The sequence below is a fragment of the Pongo pygmaeus genome, chromosome X (genome assembly GCF_028885625.2).
Source record: "Pongo pygmaeus isolate AG05252 chromosome X, NHGRI_mPonPyg2-v2.0_pri, whole genome shotgun sequence".
NCBI lineage: Eukaryota > Metazoa > Chordata > Mammalia > Primates > Hominidae > Pongo > Pongo pygmaeus.
The window spans coordinates 68,279,311-68,293,779 of NC_072396.2; the positions used below are offsets into that span (position 1 = coordinate 68,279,311).

At 35.4% G+C, this 14,469-nt stretch overlaps 1 protein-coding gene and 1 pseudogene across 1 annotated transcript in view; one reads left to right on the forward strand and one right to left on the reverse strand.

The window, feature by feature from the left end:
- ZC3H12B (zinc finger CCCH-type containing 12B) overlaps window positions 1-14,469 on the forward strand; it is a 463,619-nt gene that overhangs the window by 266,948 nt on the left and 182,202 nt on the right. The window lies entirely within an intron of this gene.
- On the reverse strand, window positions 10,618-14,010 carry LOC129024473 (mortality factor 4-like protein 1; annotated as a pseudogene).

Consider the following 14,469-nt stretch of genomic DNA (forward strand, 5'->3'; position numbering starts at 1 on the left):
CCCACTGCAACCTCTGTCTCCTGAGTTCAAGTGATTCTCCTGCCTCAGCCTCCCAAGTAACTAGGATCTAGGATTATAGGCACATGCCACCACACCTGGCTAATTTTTGTACTTTTAATACAGATGGGGTTTCACCATGTTGACCAGGCTGATCTCAAACTCATGACCTCAGGTGATCCACCCACCTCAGCCTCCCAAAGTGCTGGGATTACAGGTGTGAGCCACCGCATCCAGCCCATTTTTATTTTTATTATTATTTTTTTTTTACTTTTTTTATTATTATTATACTTTAAGTTTTAGGGTACATGTGCACAATGTGCAGATTAGTTACATATGTATACATGTGCCATGCTGGTGCGCTGCACTCTCTAACTTGTCATCTAGCATTAGGTATATCTCCCAATGCTCTCTCTTCCCCCTCCCCCCACCCCACAACAGTCCCCAGAGTGTGATATTCCCCTTCCTGTGTCCATGTGTTCTCATTGTTGAATTCCCACCTATAAGTGAGAATATGTGGTGTTTGGTTTTTTCTTCTTGTGATAGTTTCCTGAGAATGATGATTTCCAATTTCATCCATGTCCCTACAAAGGACATGAACTCATCATTTTTTATGGCTGCATAGTATTCCATGGTGCATATGTGCCACATTTTCTTAATCCAGTCTATCATTGTTGGACATTTGGGTTAGTTCCAAGTCTTTGCTATTGCGAATAGTGCCACAATAAAGATACATGTGCATGTGTCTTTATAGCAGCATGATTTATAGTCCTTTGTGTATATACCCAGTAATGGGATGGCTGGGTCAAATGGTATTTCTAGTTCTAGATCCCTGAGGAATCACTACACTGACTTCCACAACGGTTGAACTAGTTTACAGTCCCACCAACAGTGTAAAAGTGTTCCTATTTCTCCACATCCTCTCTAGCACCTGTTGTTTCCTGACTTTTTAATGATGGCCATTCTAACTGGTGTGAGATGGTATCTCATTGTGGTTTTGATTTGCATTTCTCTGATGGCCAGTGATGGTGAGCATTTTTTCATGTGTCTTTTGGCTGCATAAATGTCTTCTTTTGAGAAGTGTCTGTTCATGTCCTTTGCCCACTTTTTGATGGGGTTGATTGTTTTTTTCTTGTAAATTTGTTTGAGTTAATTGTAGATTCTGGATATTAGCCCTTTGTCAGATGAGTAGGTTGTGAAACTTTTCTCTCATTTGGATCCAGCCCATTTTTATATCTTCTTTTGAGAATTATCTATTCATGTCCTTAGCCCACTTTTTGTTGGGATTTTTTTTGTTTTGTTTTGTTTGCTAATTTAAATAACTTACTCTTGAATGACTTCTGGGTGGACAATGAAATTAAGGCAGAAATCAGGAAATAATTTTCAACTAATTAGAACAAAAATGCAACATACCAGAATCTCTGGGACACAGCTAAAGTATGGTTAAGATGGAATAGTATAGCACTAAATGCTGGCATCGAAAAGTTAAAAATATGTCAAATGAACAACCTAACATTACACCTAGAGGACCTAGAGAAACAAGAGAAAACATACCCCAGAGCTAGCAGAGAAGAAGACAAGAAATAACCAAAATCAGAGTGGAGCTCAAGGAAATTGAGTTGTGAAAAACCATACAAAGGTCAAAGAATGCTGGAGTAGGTTCTTTGAAAGAATAAGTTAGACAAACTGCTAGCTAGATTAATAAAGGGAAAAAAGAGGAAGATCCAAATAAACACAATCAGAAATGACAAAGGGGATATTACCACTGAACCCACAAAAATACAAAAAATTATCAGAGACTACTATAAACACCCTATGCACACCAAGTAGAAAACCTGGAAGAAATAGATAAATTTCTGGAAACATACAACCTCCCAAGATTGAACCAGGAAGAGATTGACTTCTTGAACAGACAAATAACGAGTTCCAAATTGAATTGGTAATAAAAAGCCTCCTATCCAGAAAAAGCACAGGCCTAGATGGCTTAACAGCCAAATTTTACCAGATGTATAAAGAAAAGCTGGTACCATTTCTACTGAAACTATTCCAAAAATTGAGGAAAGACTCCTCCTTAACTCATTCTATAAAGCCAGCAGTATCCTGATACCAAAACCTGGCAGAGACACACACACAAAAAGGAAACATTAGGCCAATATCCTAGATGAACAAAGATGCAGAAATCCTCAACAAAATACTAGTAAACCGAGTCTAGCAGCACATCAAAAAGCTAATCCACCTTGACCAAGTGTGCCTTATCCATGGGATACAAATTAGGAACAACATACACAAATCAATAGAGGTGATTCATTACATAAACAACTAAAAACAAAAACCACATGATTGTATCAGATGAAAAAAGAGCTTTTGATAAAATTTAACATCTCTTCGTGTTAAATAAAAACCCTCAGTAAACTAGGCATTGAAGGAAATACCTCAAAATAATAAGAACCATTTGTGGCAAACCCACATCCTATATCATATTGAATGGACAAAAGCTGGCACAAGACAAGGGTGCCCTCTCTCACCACTCCTATTAAACATAGTATTGGAAATCCTGCCCGGAGCAATCAGGCAAGAGAAAGACATAGCACACAAATAAGAAGAGAGGAAGTAAAACTACCCCTGTTGGCAGACGACATGATCCTATGTCTAGGAAAACCTCAAAGTCTCACCCCAAGAGCTCTTTAAGCTGATAAACAATATCGGAAAAGTCTCAGGATGCAAAGATCAGTGTACAAAAATTACTGGGATTCCGTTACACCAACAACAGTCAAGCCAAGAACCAAATCAACACAATCTCATTCACAATTTCCGCAAAAAGATTAAAATACCTAGGAATACAGCTAACCAGGAAGGTTAAAAATGTATACAATGAGAAATACAAAACATTGTTCAAAGGAATCAGAGATGACACAAGTAAATGGAGACACATTCCATGCTCATGAATAGGAAGAATCAATATCATTACAATGGCCATACTGCCAAAAGCAATTTGTGGTTTCAGTACTATTCGAATTAAACTAACAATGATATTCTCCAAAGAAATAGGAAAAAAAAAACTGTTTCAAAATTTGTGTGGAACCAAAAAAAGCCTGAATAGCCAAGGCAATTTTAAGCAAAAAGAACAAAGCTGGAAGCATCACGCTACCTGTCTTCAAGCTATACTACAGCATTACAACAACCTAAAAAGCATAGTACTGGTACAAAAGCACACACATAGACCAATGGAACAGAATAGAGAGCCCAGAAATAAGGCTGCACACCTACAACTATCTGGTCTTTGACAAGGCTGACAAAAATAAGTAATGGGGAAGGGAGTTTCTTTTCAATAAATGGTGCTGGGATAACTGCTCAGCCAAATGCAGAAAACTGAAACTGGACCCCTTCCTTACATCGTATACAAAAATAAACTAGATAAACTCAAGATGAATTAAAGACTTAAATGTAAAACCAAAAACTATGAAAACTCTAGAAGACAACTAAGGCAATACCATTTTGAACATAGGACCTGGTAAAAATTTTATGACAAAGATGCAAAAGCAGTCACAACAAAAGCAAAAATTGATGAATGGGACCTAATTAAACTAAAGAGCTTCTGCACCACCAAAGAAACTATCAACAGAGTAAACAGACAACCTACAGAATGGGAGAAAATTTTTGCATATTATGCATCTGACAGACGTCTAATAACCAGCATCTATAAAGAACTTAAACAGATGTACAACAACAAAAAAAAAACTCCATTAAAAAGTGGACAAAGGACACAACAGTCACTTTAAAAAAAAGAAAGAAAGAAAGACACACATTCGACCAAGAAACATATGGAAACAAAAAAGCTCAGCATCACTGATTATTAGAGAAATGCAAATCAAAACCACAATGAGATACTGTCTCACACCAGTCAGACTGGCTGTTATTTAAAAGTCAAAATTAACTGGTGCTGGCAAGTTTACAGAGGAAAAGGAATGCTTGTACACTGTTGGTGTGAGTGTACATTAGTTCAGCCATTGAAGTAAGCAGTGTGGCGATTTCTCAAAGACCTACAAACAGAACTATCATTTGACCCAGCAATCCCATTACTGTGTATATGCCCCCAAGATATAAATAATTCTATTATAAAGACACATGCACATGTATGTTCATTGCAGAAGTTTTCACAATAGCAAAGACATGGAATCAACCTAAATGCTCATCAATGGTAGACTGGATAAAGAAAACAGTACATATACACCATGCAGCCATAGAAGAGAGTGAGAACATGTCCTTTGCAGGGACATGGTAGGAGCTGTATGCTGTTATCCTTAAAATAAACTAAATAAACTCAAGATGAATTAACGACTTAATGTAAAACCATTATGGATGGAGCTGTATGCTGTTATCCTTAAAAACAAATGCAGAAACAGAAAAACAAATGTCACATGTTCTCACTTATAAGTGGGAGCTAAATGATGAGAAAACATGGACACAAAGAAGGGAGCAATATCACCGGAGCCTACTTAGGGGTGTAGGGAGGGAGGAAGGAGCGAGTTGAATGATTACCTATCAGGTACTATGTTTAATACCTGGGTGATTAGGTAATCTATACAACAAACTTCCATGACATGCTATTTCCCTATATCACAAACCTGCACATGTACCCGTAAACCTAAAATAAAATCAAAAACAGCAACGACAAAAAGTATGTCACCAACATTTTTTTCTTGTGAGTACTTCAGGCTGCTTCCAGTCATGTTCGAACTTGAAGGGGATCTGTCATGCAAGGATCACATGGTGAGAGAGCAAGCAATAGAGATGGGAGGGAAGTGCCAGCTTCTCTTAAACAGCTCTCACAGGAACTAATACAGCAAGAACTCACTCACCATCCCCCACCTTTCAAGAATGGCATTAATCTATACATTAGGAATCTGGCCCCATGACTGGAACAGCTTCCATTAGACCTCAACTCCGATATTGGAAATTAAATTTCCACCCGAGTTTTTGAGGAGTTAAACAGACAAAACTAAAGCAAGTTGATTTTTGTGTGTGGTGTGACACAAGCTACTAATTTCATTCTTCTGCATGTGTGGATGTTCACATTCCTAAACAACATTTATTGGGGGGACTGCTCATTTTTCATTTTGTGTTCTTGGCATCTTTGTTGAAAATCAGTTAACCATACATGTATGGATTTACTTATTGGTTTTATATTCTTTTCCATTTGTCTATGTGTTTGTTTTTATGCCAGTACCATGTTGTTTCGATTACTATATTTTTGTCGTAGATTTTGAAATCAGGTAGTGTGATTTCATCAGCTTTGTTCTTTCACTCAAGATTGCTTTGGCTATTTAGGGTTCTTCTTGATTCCATGCAAAGTTTTAGGATTTTTTTTTCTGTTTCTGTTTACAAATATTGAAATTTTGATCAGAATAGCATTGAATATGGAGGTGACCTTAAGTTTTATGAACATTTTAATATAAATTCTTCCAATCCGTAAACATAGAATAATTTTTCCAATTATTTTTTACTTCTTCAATTTTTTATTAATGTTTTTTGGTTTTCAGTGTTACATTTATTTCTAAGTATTATATTTTTTGTGTTAGTGATTTTAATGGAATTATTATAAAGTTAATTTTTGGTACATAGAAACACTACTGATTTATGTGTGGTGATTTTGTATTTGGTATTTTGTATTCTTATTTTGGATTAAGTTGTCAACAAACAGCAACTATTTAACTTCTTTTTTCCTATATGGAAACGTTTTATTTCTCTCTGTTCCCTGATAACTCTAGCAAGGACATCCAATACTGTGTTGAATTTAAGTGGTGAGAGTTGGCATCCCTGTGTTGTTCTGGATCTTAGATAAAAGGGTTTTAGTTTTTCAACATTGAGTATAATGTTGTTGCCTTATCATATACAGTTATTATTGTGTTGAGTGATGGGGTGATCAGACCCAACACCAGGTTGTGGGGGGCCCCCACATCCCCCGAAAGGCCCTGGTGTGTGATGTTCCCCTCCCTGTGTCCATGTGTTCTCATTGTTCAACTCCCACTTATGAGTGAGAACATGTGGTGTTTGGTTCTCTGATCCTGTGTTACTTTGCTGGGAATGATGGTTTCCAGTTTCATCCATGTTCCTGCAAAGGACATTAACTCATTCTTTTTCATGGCTGCATAGTATTCCATGGTATATATGTGCCACATTTTCATTATCCAGTCTACCATTGAGGTGCATTTGGGTTGGTTTCAAGTCGTTGCTATTGTAAATAGTGCTGCAGTAAACACATGTGTGCATGTGTCTTTATAGTAGAATGATTTATTATCCCTTGGGTATATACCCAGTAATGGGATTGCTGGGTCAAATGGTATTTCTAGTTCTAGATACTGGAGGAATTGCCACACTGTCTTCCACAATGGTTGAACTAATTTACACTCCCACCAACAGTGTAAAAGTGTTCCCATTTCTTCTATTCCTCTCCAGCGTCTGTTGTTTCCTGACTTTTTAATGATTGCCATTTTAACTAGCATGAGATGGTATCTCATTGTGGTTTTGATTTGCATTTCTCTAATGACCAGTGATGATGAGCTTTTCTTCATATGTTTTTTGGCCGCATATATGTTGTCCTTTGAGAAGGGTCTGTTCATATCCTTCTTCCACTTTTTGATAAGGTTGTTTGTTTTTTTCTTGTAAATTTGTTTAAGTTCCCTGTAGATTCTGGATATTAGATCTTTGTCAGATGGACAGATTGCAAAAATATTCTCCCATTCTGTAGGTTGCCTGTTCATTCTGATGATAGTTTCTTTTGCTGTGCAGAAGCTCTTTAAGTTAATTAGATTTCGTTTGTCAATTTTGTCTTTGGTTGTAATTGCTTTTGGTGTTTTAGTCATGAAGTCTTTGCCCATGCCTATGTCCTAAATGGTATTGCCTAGGTTTTCTTCTAGGGTTATGGTTTCAGGTTTTGCATTTAAGTCTTTAATCCATCTTGAGTTTCTTCTTTTTTTCTGTTTCATTGAGGCATAATGTTAGGTTGTTTATTTGAGACCTTTCTTTTTTCATGTGAGCATTTATTATAATACACTTTTCCCTTAGAACTGTTGTTGCTGCATTCCATAAGTTTGGTATAATATGTTTTCATTTTTGTCTCAAGATGTTTTTCAATTTCCTTTTCAATTTTTTTATTGACTCCTTGGTTGCCCATGAACATGTTTAATTTCCATGTATTTTTGAATTTTTAAAAATTTCTTCTGTTATTGATTTCTGGTTTTATACCATTGTCATCTGAAAAGTTACTTCATATGATTTAAGTTTTCTTAAAATTGCTATGACTCCTCATGTGGCTTAACCTATGGTCTATCCTGGAGAATGTTTCGTGGGTACTTGAGAAGAGTGTGTATTCTAGTCCTGCTTGATGGACTATTCTCTGTATGTCTTTTGTTTCCATTTGATCAAAACTGTTGTTTGAGTCTTCTGTTTTTTATTAATTTTCTGTTTGAATATCTGATAATTATTGAAAGTGGGGTATTTAAGTACCCTACTCTTATTGTATTGCAATCTATGTCTTCAGATTCTTTAGTATTTGCTTTTAATATTTAGGTGCTCCAGTATTAGGTACATGTAAATTTGCAATTTCATATATATTCTTTTAACAAATTGGTCTTTTTGTTATTACATAATGTTTCTGTGTCTCTTTCTGCAGTTGTTTTTACATAAAGTTTATTTTATCTTATATAAATATTTCTACCCCAAATCTCTTTTGGTTTTCATTGCATGGAATACCTTTTTCTATTCTTTGACTTTCACTCTACATGTATCCTAATATCCAGAATAATAGAAAAATGCCCACTTTTGCCACTTCCACTTGACATAGTATTGAAAGTCCTTGTCAGAGAAATAAGGCTAGAGAGGAAATAAAAGCCATCTGAATGAGAAAGAAAGATATAAAACTATTGCTATCTGCAGATGTCATGAACTTATATGGAAAAAATTCTTAATATTTCACTAAAAAGCTAGAACTGGTAAACAAATTTAATAAAGTTTCAGGCTACAAAATCAAGAAACAAAAATCAATAGATTTTCTTTACATTAACAATGAACTATCCCAAAAATAAATCAAGAGATAAATTCCATTTACAATAACTATTCCAAAAAATAAATTAATGAATTACTTAGGAGTAAATTTAACCAAAGCAAATGATCTATATAATGAGAACTATAAAAACATTTATGAAAGAAATTGAAAAAACAATAAGTAAATAAAAAGTTAGACCATGTTTATGGATTTGAAGAATTATTTTTTAAATGTTTATACCACTCAAAGTGATCTACAAATTCAGCACTATTCCAATGTCATTTTTCTTAAAAATATAAAAAAATCATAAAATCTCCAGTTGTTAAGACAATTATGAGCAAAAGAATAGAGCTGGAGATATCATGCTACCTGATTTCAAACTATCCTACAACATGCTAGTAATTCAAACAGCATGGATCTGGATAAAAATAGATGCATCAAAAAATTGAACAGACTATACAGCCCAGAAATAAATAAATAAACTCATACATATATGGTCTATTGACTTTCAACAAAGGTTTCGAGTATGTACAATGAGAAAAGGACAATATCTTCAATAAATGATGTTGGGGAAACCAAATATCCATATACAAAACAATAAAATTTGACCCTTGTCTGACACATTATAAAAAATTAACTCAAAATAAAGACTTAAACATGAGAACTGAAACTACAAAATCCATTAGAAGAAAGCATAGGGGCCTGGGCAATGTTATTTAATACTTGACTCCAAAAGCAAAAATAGACAAATGGGATTACATTGAAATAAAAAGTTTCTGTGCAACAAAGGAAACAATTGGTACAGTGAAGAGACAACCTACTCATATGGAGAAAATATTTGAAAGCCATGTATTTGATAAGCAGTTAATGACCAAAATCTATAAACAACTCAATAAACTCCATAGAAAGAAAACAAATAATTCAGTTAAATTGGCAAAAAACATGGATGAGACTGGAGGTCATTATTGTTGAGTGAAATAAGCCAAGCACAGAAAGACAAATCCTGCATGTTCTCACTTATACATGGAAGATAAAAAGGTGGATCTCATGAAGACAGAGAGCAGATAAAGGGTGACCACAGGCCAGGAATAGTATAAGGTAGAGACGATAAAGAGAAGTTGATTAATAGGTACAAATATATGCTTGGATAGAAAAAAAAAATAAGACCTAGTGTTAGATAGATTGTCAGCATGACCATAGTTTACAATAATCTTATGTATTACTATAAAATAGATAGAAGAAAGAATTTGAATGGTTCTAACATGAAGAAAACACAACTTTTTTAGAGTGATAGATATACCAAGCACACTGATTACATCTTTACAAATTATATGAATGTATTAAATAATCACATTAACTTCAAATAATAAAATAAAATTTAACTCAATTTTTAAAAAGAAATGGGCTAGAAACCTGAATAGATACTTTTAAAAGAAGACATACAGATGGCCCACAGATATATGAAAAAGCCCTCACAATCACTAATCATTAAGGACATGCAAATTAAAACAACAGTGATATATCACCTCACTTCTCTTAGAATGGCTATTATCAAAAAGACAAAGATTAAGTTTTGGCAGGGATGGAGAGAAAAGGGAAACCTTGTACATTGTTGGGGGAAATATAAATTAGTACAGTCATTATGAAAAACAGTGTAGAGACTCCTCAAGAAGCTAAAAATAAAATTACCATATGATCCAGCATTCCCACTTCTAGGAATTTACCCAAAATATTTAAAATTAGTATTTCAGAGATGTCATTGCAGTACTGTTCACAATAGCCAAGTTATGGAATCAACCTGTGTCCATCAACACATGAATGGATGAAGAAAATGTGATACATATAGATCTATACAAATATACATAGATCTATATCTGTATCTACATATCTATATATAGATATACATACAGTGTAATACTGTTTAGCTTTTTGGGAATTTTAAAAATATTTTATTGAAGATTTTTACAACAATTCCTAAAAGATTGACTCTTCCAGAAAACTAGGTATGCATACATTGTGTCTATTATGTTAAAATTTGCATTAGACACAAATACAAAAACCATGAAACAAGCCACCATTCTCCAACAATTTGAGCAAAGATAAAATCTCTAAAGAACAACATGGATGACTTGTAAAGGATGAGCTCTTTATGCACCATAAAAAAAGAAGCACAAATGATTGAGTGTGTTCAGTTGTTACAATGAATTGAACCTTTGGTATTAGGAATGAGAGCATTTTGTCATATAGGATTACCAGGTATTATAAAAAGGCATAGTATCAAAGGAATAGAAACAACAGCATTCAAAAACAGCTTCATAAACTAGGCAATAAAACACTCTATATCATGTTTCTCTGTCATCCATCACTGAATACACCACTAGCAACTTTGAAATTTTAAAAAGAAAAGAAAAAACGAGCTATAACCCCTTTTATTTTCTCTGTTTAAAATCAAACAGAAAACAAACATCAATTCTGTTATACACTAACATCTTCAAAGTACATCGTTTGTACAAGAGAAAGACTAACAACAAAAATATGTTTACAGAGATCCAAACATAACTGAGCGATAGTGCCTCTCACACAGCTTTACAGTGGTACTCAGGAGGAACCACTTGATAATTGCTGGCACTAAACAAAGTTGCAGAATTCTTTGCCAGGTACTTTAGGAAATAAGGAAGATAATTCAGTAATAAAGCAGGGATCTTCTCATCCAGCAGTGTCTAGGCCAACATTGCTCCAATTTATACAAATAATCTCAGTAGATATGGCACTTTATACACTTGGAACATGGCTGCATAAGGGTGATCTACAAGAATTTCAGCATACTATGCTCTCAAATTTGTAGGGTAGGTGGGTGCCCAACATTAAGTCGAAGTATTCTTTTATCCCTGGCATAAATTCTTTAACAGCATAGTCATTATCTGTGTTTCCATGAGATTTCTTGTAATTTGCATAATCCTTTATAATGAAACCCACATTCTTCTTGGAAGAAAGATAAAAGAGCTGTTTTTGCCTGGTAATTAAGTCCCAGTCATCAACAAGCCATAGTTTTAGCTCTTCAGGAATCTTTATCTTCAACTCTGTTCATAAATGTTTCCTCATTTTCTTTCTTTTTTATGTGTACCACATTGTATTTATTTGTCTTTTTTAAATTATACTTTAAGTTTTAGGGAACATGTGCACAACATGCAGGTTTGTTACATATGTATACATGTGCCATGTTGATGTGCTGCACCCATTAACTCCTCATTTAGCATAAGGCATATCTCCTAATGCTATCCCTCCCCCCTCCCCCCACCCCACAACAGTCCCCAGAGTGTGATGTTCCCCTTCCTGTGTCCATGTGTTCTCATTGTTCAATTCCCACCTATGAGTGAGAACATGCAGTGTTTGGTTTTTTGTCCTTGTGATAGTTTGCTGAGAAAGATGCTTTCCAGCTTCATCCATATCCCTACAAAGGACATGAACTCATCATTTTTTATGGCTGCACAGTATTCCATGGTGTATATGTGCCACATTTTCTTAATCCAGTCTATCACTGTTGGACATTTGGGTTGGTTCCAAGTCTTTGCTACTGTGAATACTGCTTCAATAAACATACGTGTGCATGTGTCTTTATAGCAGCATGATTTATAATCCTTTGAGTATATACCCAGTAATGGGATGGCTGGGTCAATTGATATTTCTAGTTCTAGATCCCTGAGGAATCGCCACACTGACTTCCACAATGGTTGAACTAGTTTACAGTCCCACCAACAGTGTAAAAGTGTTCCTATTTCTCCACATCCTCTCCAGCACCTGTTGTTTCCGGACTTTTTAATGATCACTATTCTAACTGGTGTGAGATGGCATCTCATTGTGGTTTTGATTTGCATTTCTCTGATGGCCAGTGATGGTGAGCATTTTTTCATGTGTCTTTTGGCTGCATAAATGTCTTCTTTTGAGAAGTGTCTGTTCATATCCTTTGCCCACTTGTTGATGGATTGTTTGTTTTTTTCTTGTAAATTTGTTTGAGTTCATTGTAGATTCTGGATATTAGCCCTTTGCCAGATGAGTAGGTTGCAAAAATTTTCTCCCATTTTGTAGGTTGCCTATTCACTCTGATGGTGGTTTCTTTTGCTATGCGGAAGCTCATTAGTTTAATTAGATCCCATTTGTCAATTTTGGCTTTTGTTGCCATTGCTTTTGGTGTTTTAGACATGAAGTCCTTGCCCATGCCTATGTCCTGAATGGTATTGCCTAGGTTTTCTTCTAGGGTTTTTATGGTTTTAAGTCTAACATTTAAGTCTTTAATCCATCTTGAATTAATTTTTGTGTAAGGTGTAAGGAAGGGATCCAGTTTCAGCTTTCTACATATGGCTAGCCAGTTTTCCCAGCACCATTTATTAAATAGGGAATCCTTTCCCCATTGCTTGTTTTTCTCGGGTTTGTCAAAGATCAGATAGTTGTAGATATGCGGCATTACTTCTGAGGGCTCTGTTCTGTTCCATTGGTCTATATTTCTGTTTTGGTACCAGTACAATGCTGTTTTGGTTACTGTCGCCTTGTAGTATAGTTTGAAGTCAGGTAGCGTGATGCCTCCAGCTTTCTTCTTTTGGCTTAGGATTGACTTGGCAATGTGGGCTCTTTTTTAGTTCCATATGAACTTTAAAGTAGTTTTTTTCCAATTCTGTGAAGAAAGTCACTGGAAGCTTGATGGGGATGGCACTGAATCTATAAATTACCTTGGGCAGTATGGCCATTTTCATGATATTGATTCTTCCTACCGTGAGCATGGAATGTCCTTCCATTTGTTTGTATCCTCTTTTATTTCATTGAGCAGTGGTTTGTAGTTCTCCTTGAAGAGGTCCTTCACATCCCTTGTAAGTTGGATTCCTAGGTATTTTATTCTCTTTGAAGCAATTGTGAATGGGAGTTCACTCATGATTTGGCTCTCTGTGTGTCTGTTATTGGTGTATAAGAATGCTTGTGATTTTTCCACATTGATTTTGTATCCTGAGACTTTGCTGAAGTTGCTTATCAGCTTAAGGAGATTTTGGGCTGAGACGATGGGGTTTTCTAGATATACAATCATGTCATCTGCAAACAGGGACAATTTGACTTCCTCTTTTCCTAATTGAATGCCCTTTATTTTCTTCTCCTGCCTGATTGCCCTGGCCAGAACTTCCAACACTATGTTGAATAGGAGTGGTGGGAGAGGGCGTCCCTGTCTTGTGCCAGATTTCAAAGGGAATGCTTCCAGTTTTTGCCCATTCAGTATGATATTGGCTGTGGGTTTGTCATAGATAGCTGTTATTATATTGAGATACGTCCCATCAATACCTAATTTATTGAGAGTTTTTAGGATGAAGCGTTGTTGAATTTTGTCAAAGGCCTTTTCTGCATCTATTGAGATAATCATGTGGTTTTTGTCTTAGGTTCTGTTTATGTGATGGATTACGTTTATTGATTTTCGTATGTTGAACCAGCCTTGCATCCCAGGGATGAAGCCCACTTGATCATGGTGGATAAGCTTTTTGATGTGCTGCTGGATTCGGTTTGCCAGTATTTTATCTACCCAGGCCCTTTTCTTCCAAAAAGGCTGCAGAATCTCATTGTTACTGCCACCATCTCTATTTCCAGGTTTTTTCTGTTTCTTCTTTTGTTCTTTTACTTCAACATGTTTCTGTTACACACAAGATGTCTTCTTTCCTGGGGCAGCCCCTCTCATCTTTCCGTCTGCATATTGTTCCTGAATGAGTTTTTGAAGTTCTGTTTCTGCATATTGGTGTCCACGTATTTGAGTACTCTGTTCTCTGGAATGATTCAACCCTATTTTTATTCCAACAATTGTAATGTACAAAGTATTTCACTTGTTTGTCCTTTATGGCAACCTCTACACACTTTGCTTCATAAAAAAGGGGTCCAAAAGAGTGCAGCACTCACTCACCCTCCTGGAGTTTAGGCTTTGGCTCCTCCTTTGGCATCATTTATAAGTGATTCACTGCCTCCTCCTTCTTCCAGCACCCCTGACTATTACTCCTACTTGCTCCAATTTAGCTTTTTAAAAGGAAGAATTTTTTTTTTCAACAAGGATGAAATCGGAGAGCATTGAGATAAGTGAAATAAGCCAAACGCAGGAAGACAAATGCTGTATATTCTCATTTATACATGGAATCTAAAATGATTTAACTTATAGAAGCAGAGAGTAGAATGCTGGTTACCAAAGGCTGGAGGTAGAATGGAAAGATCATAGTCTAAGGGTACAAAGCCTGTGAGACAGGAAAAATAATGTTAATATTTATTTATTTATATATATATATTTATTTATTTATTTATTTTTACAGTAAAGTGAAAGCAAGTTTATTAGGAAAGTACAGGAATAAAATAATGGCTACTCTATAAGCAGAGCAGTGGCTTGAGCTGTTCAACTGAAGATATTTATTATT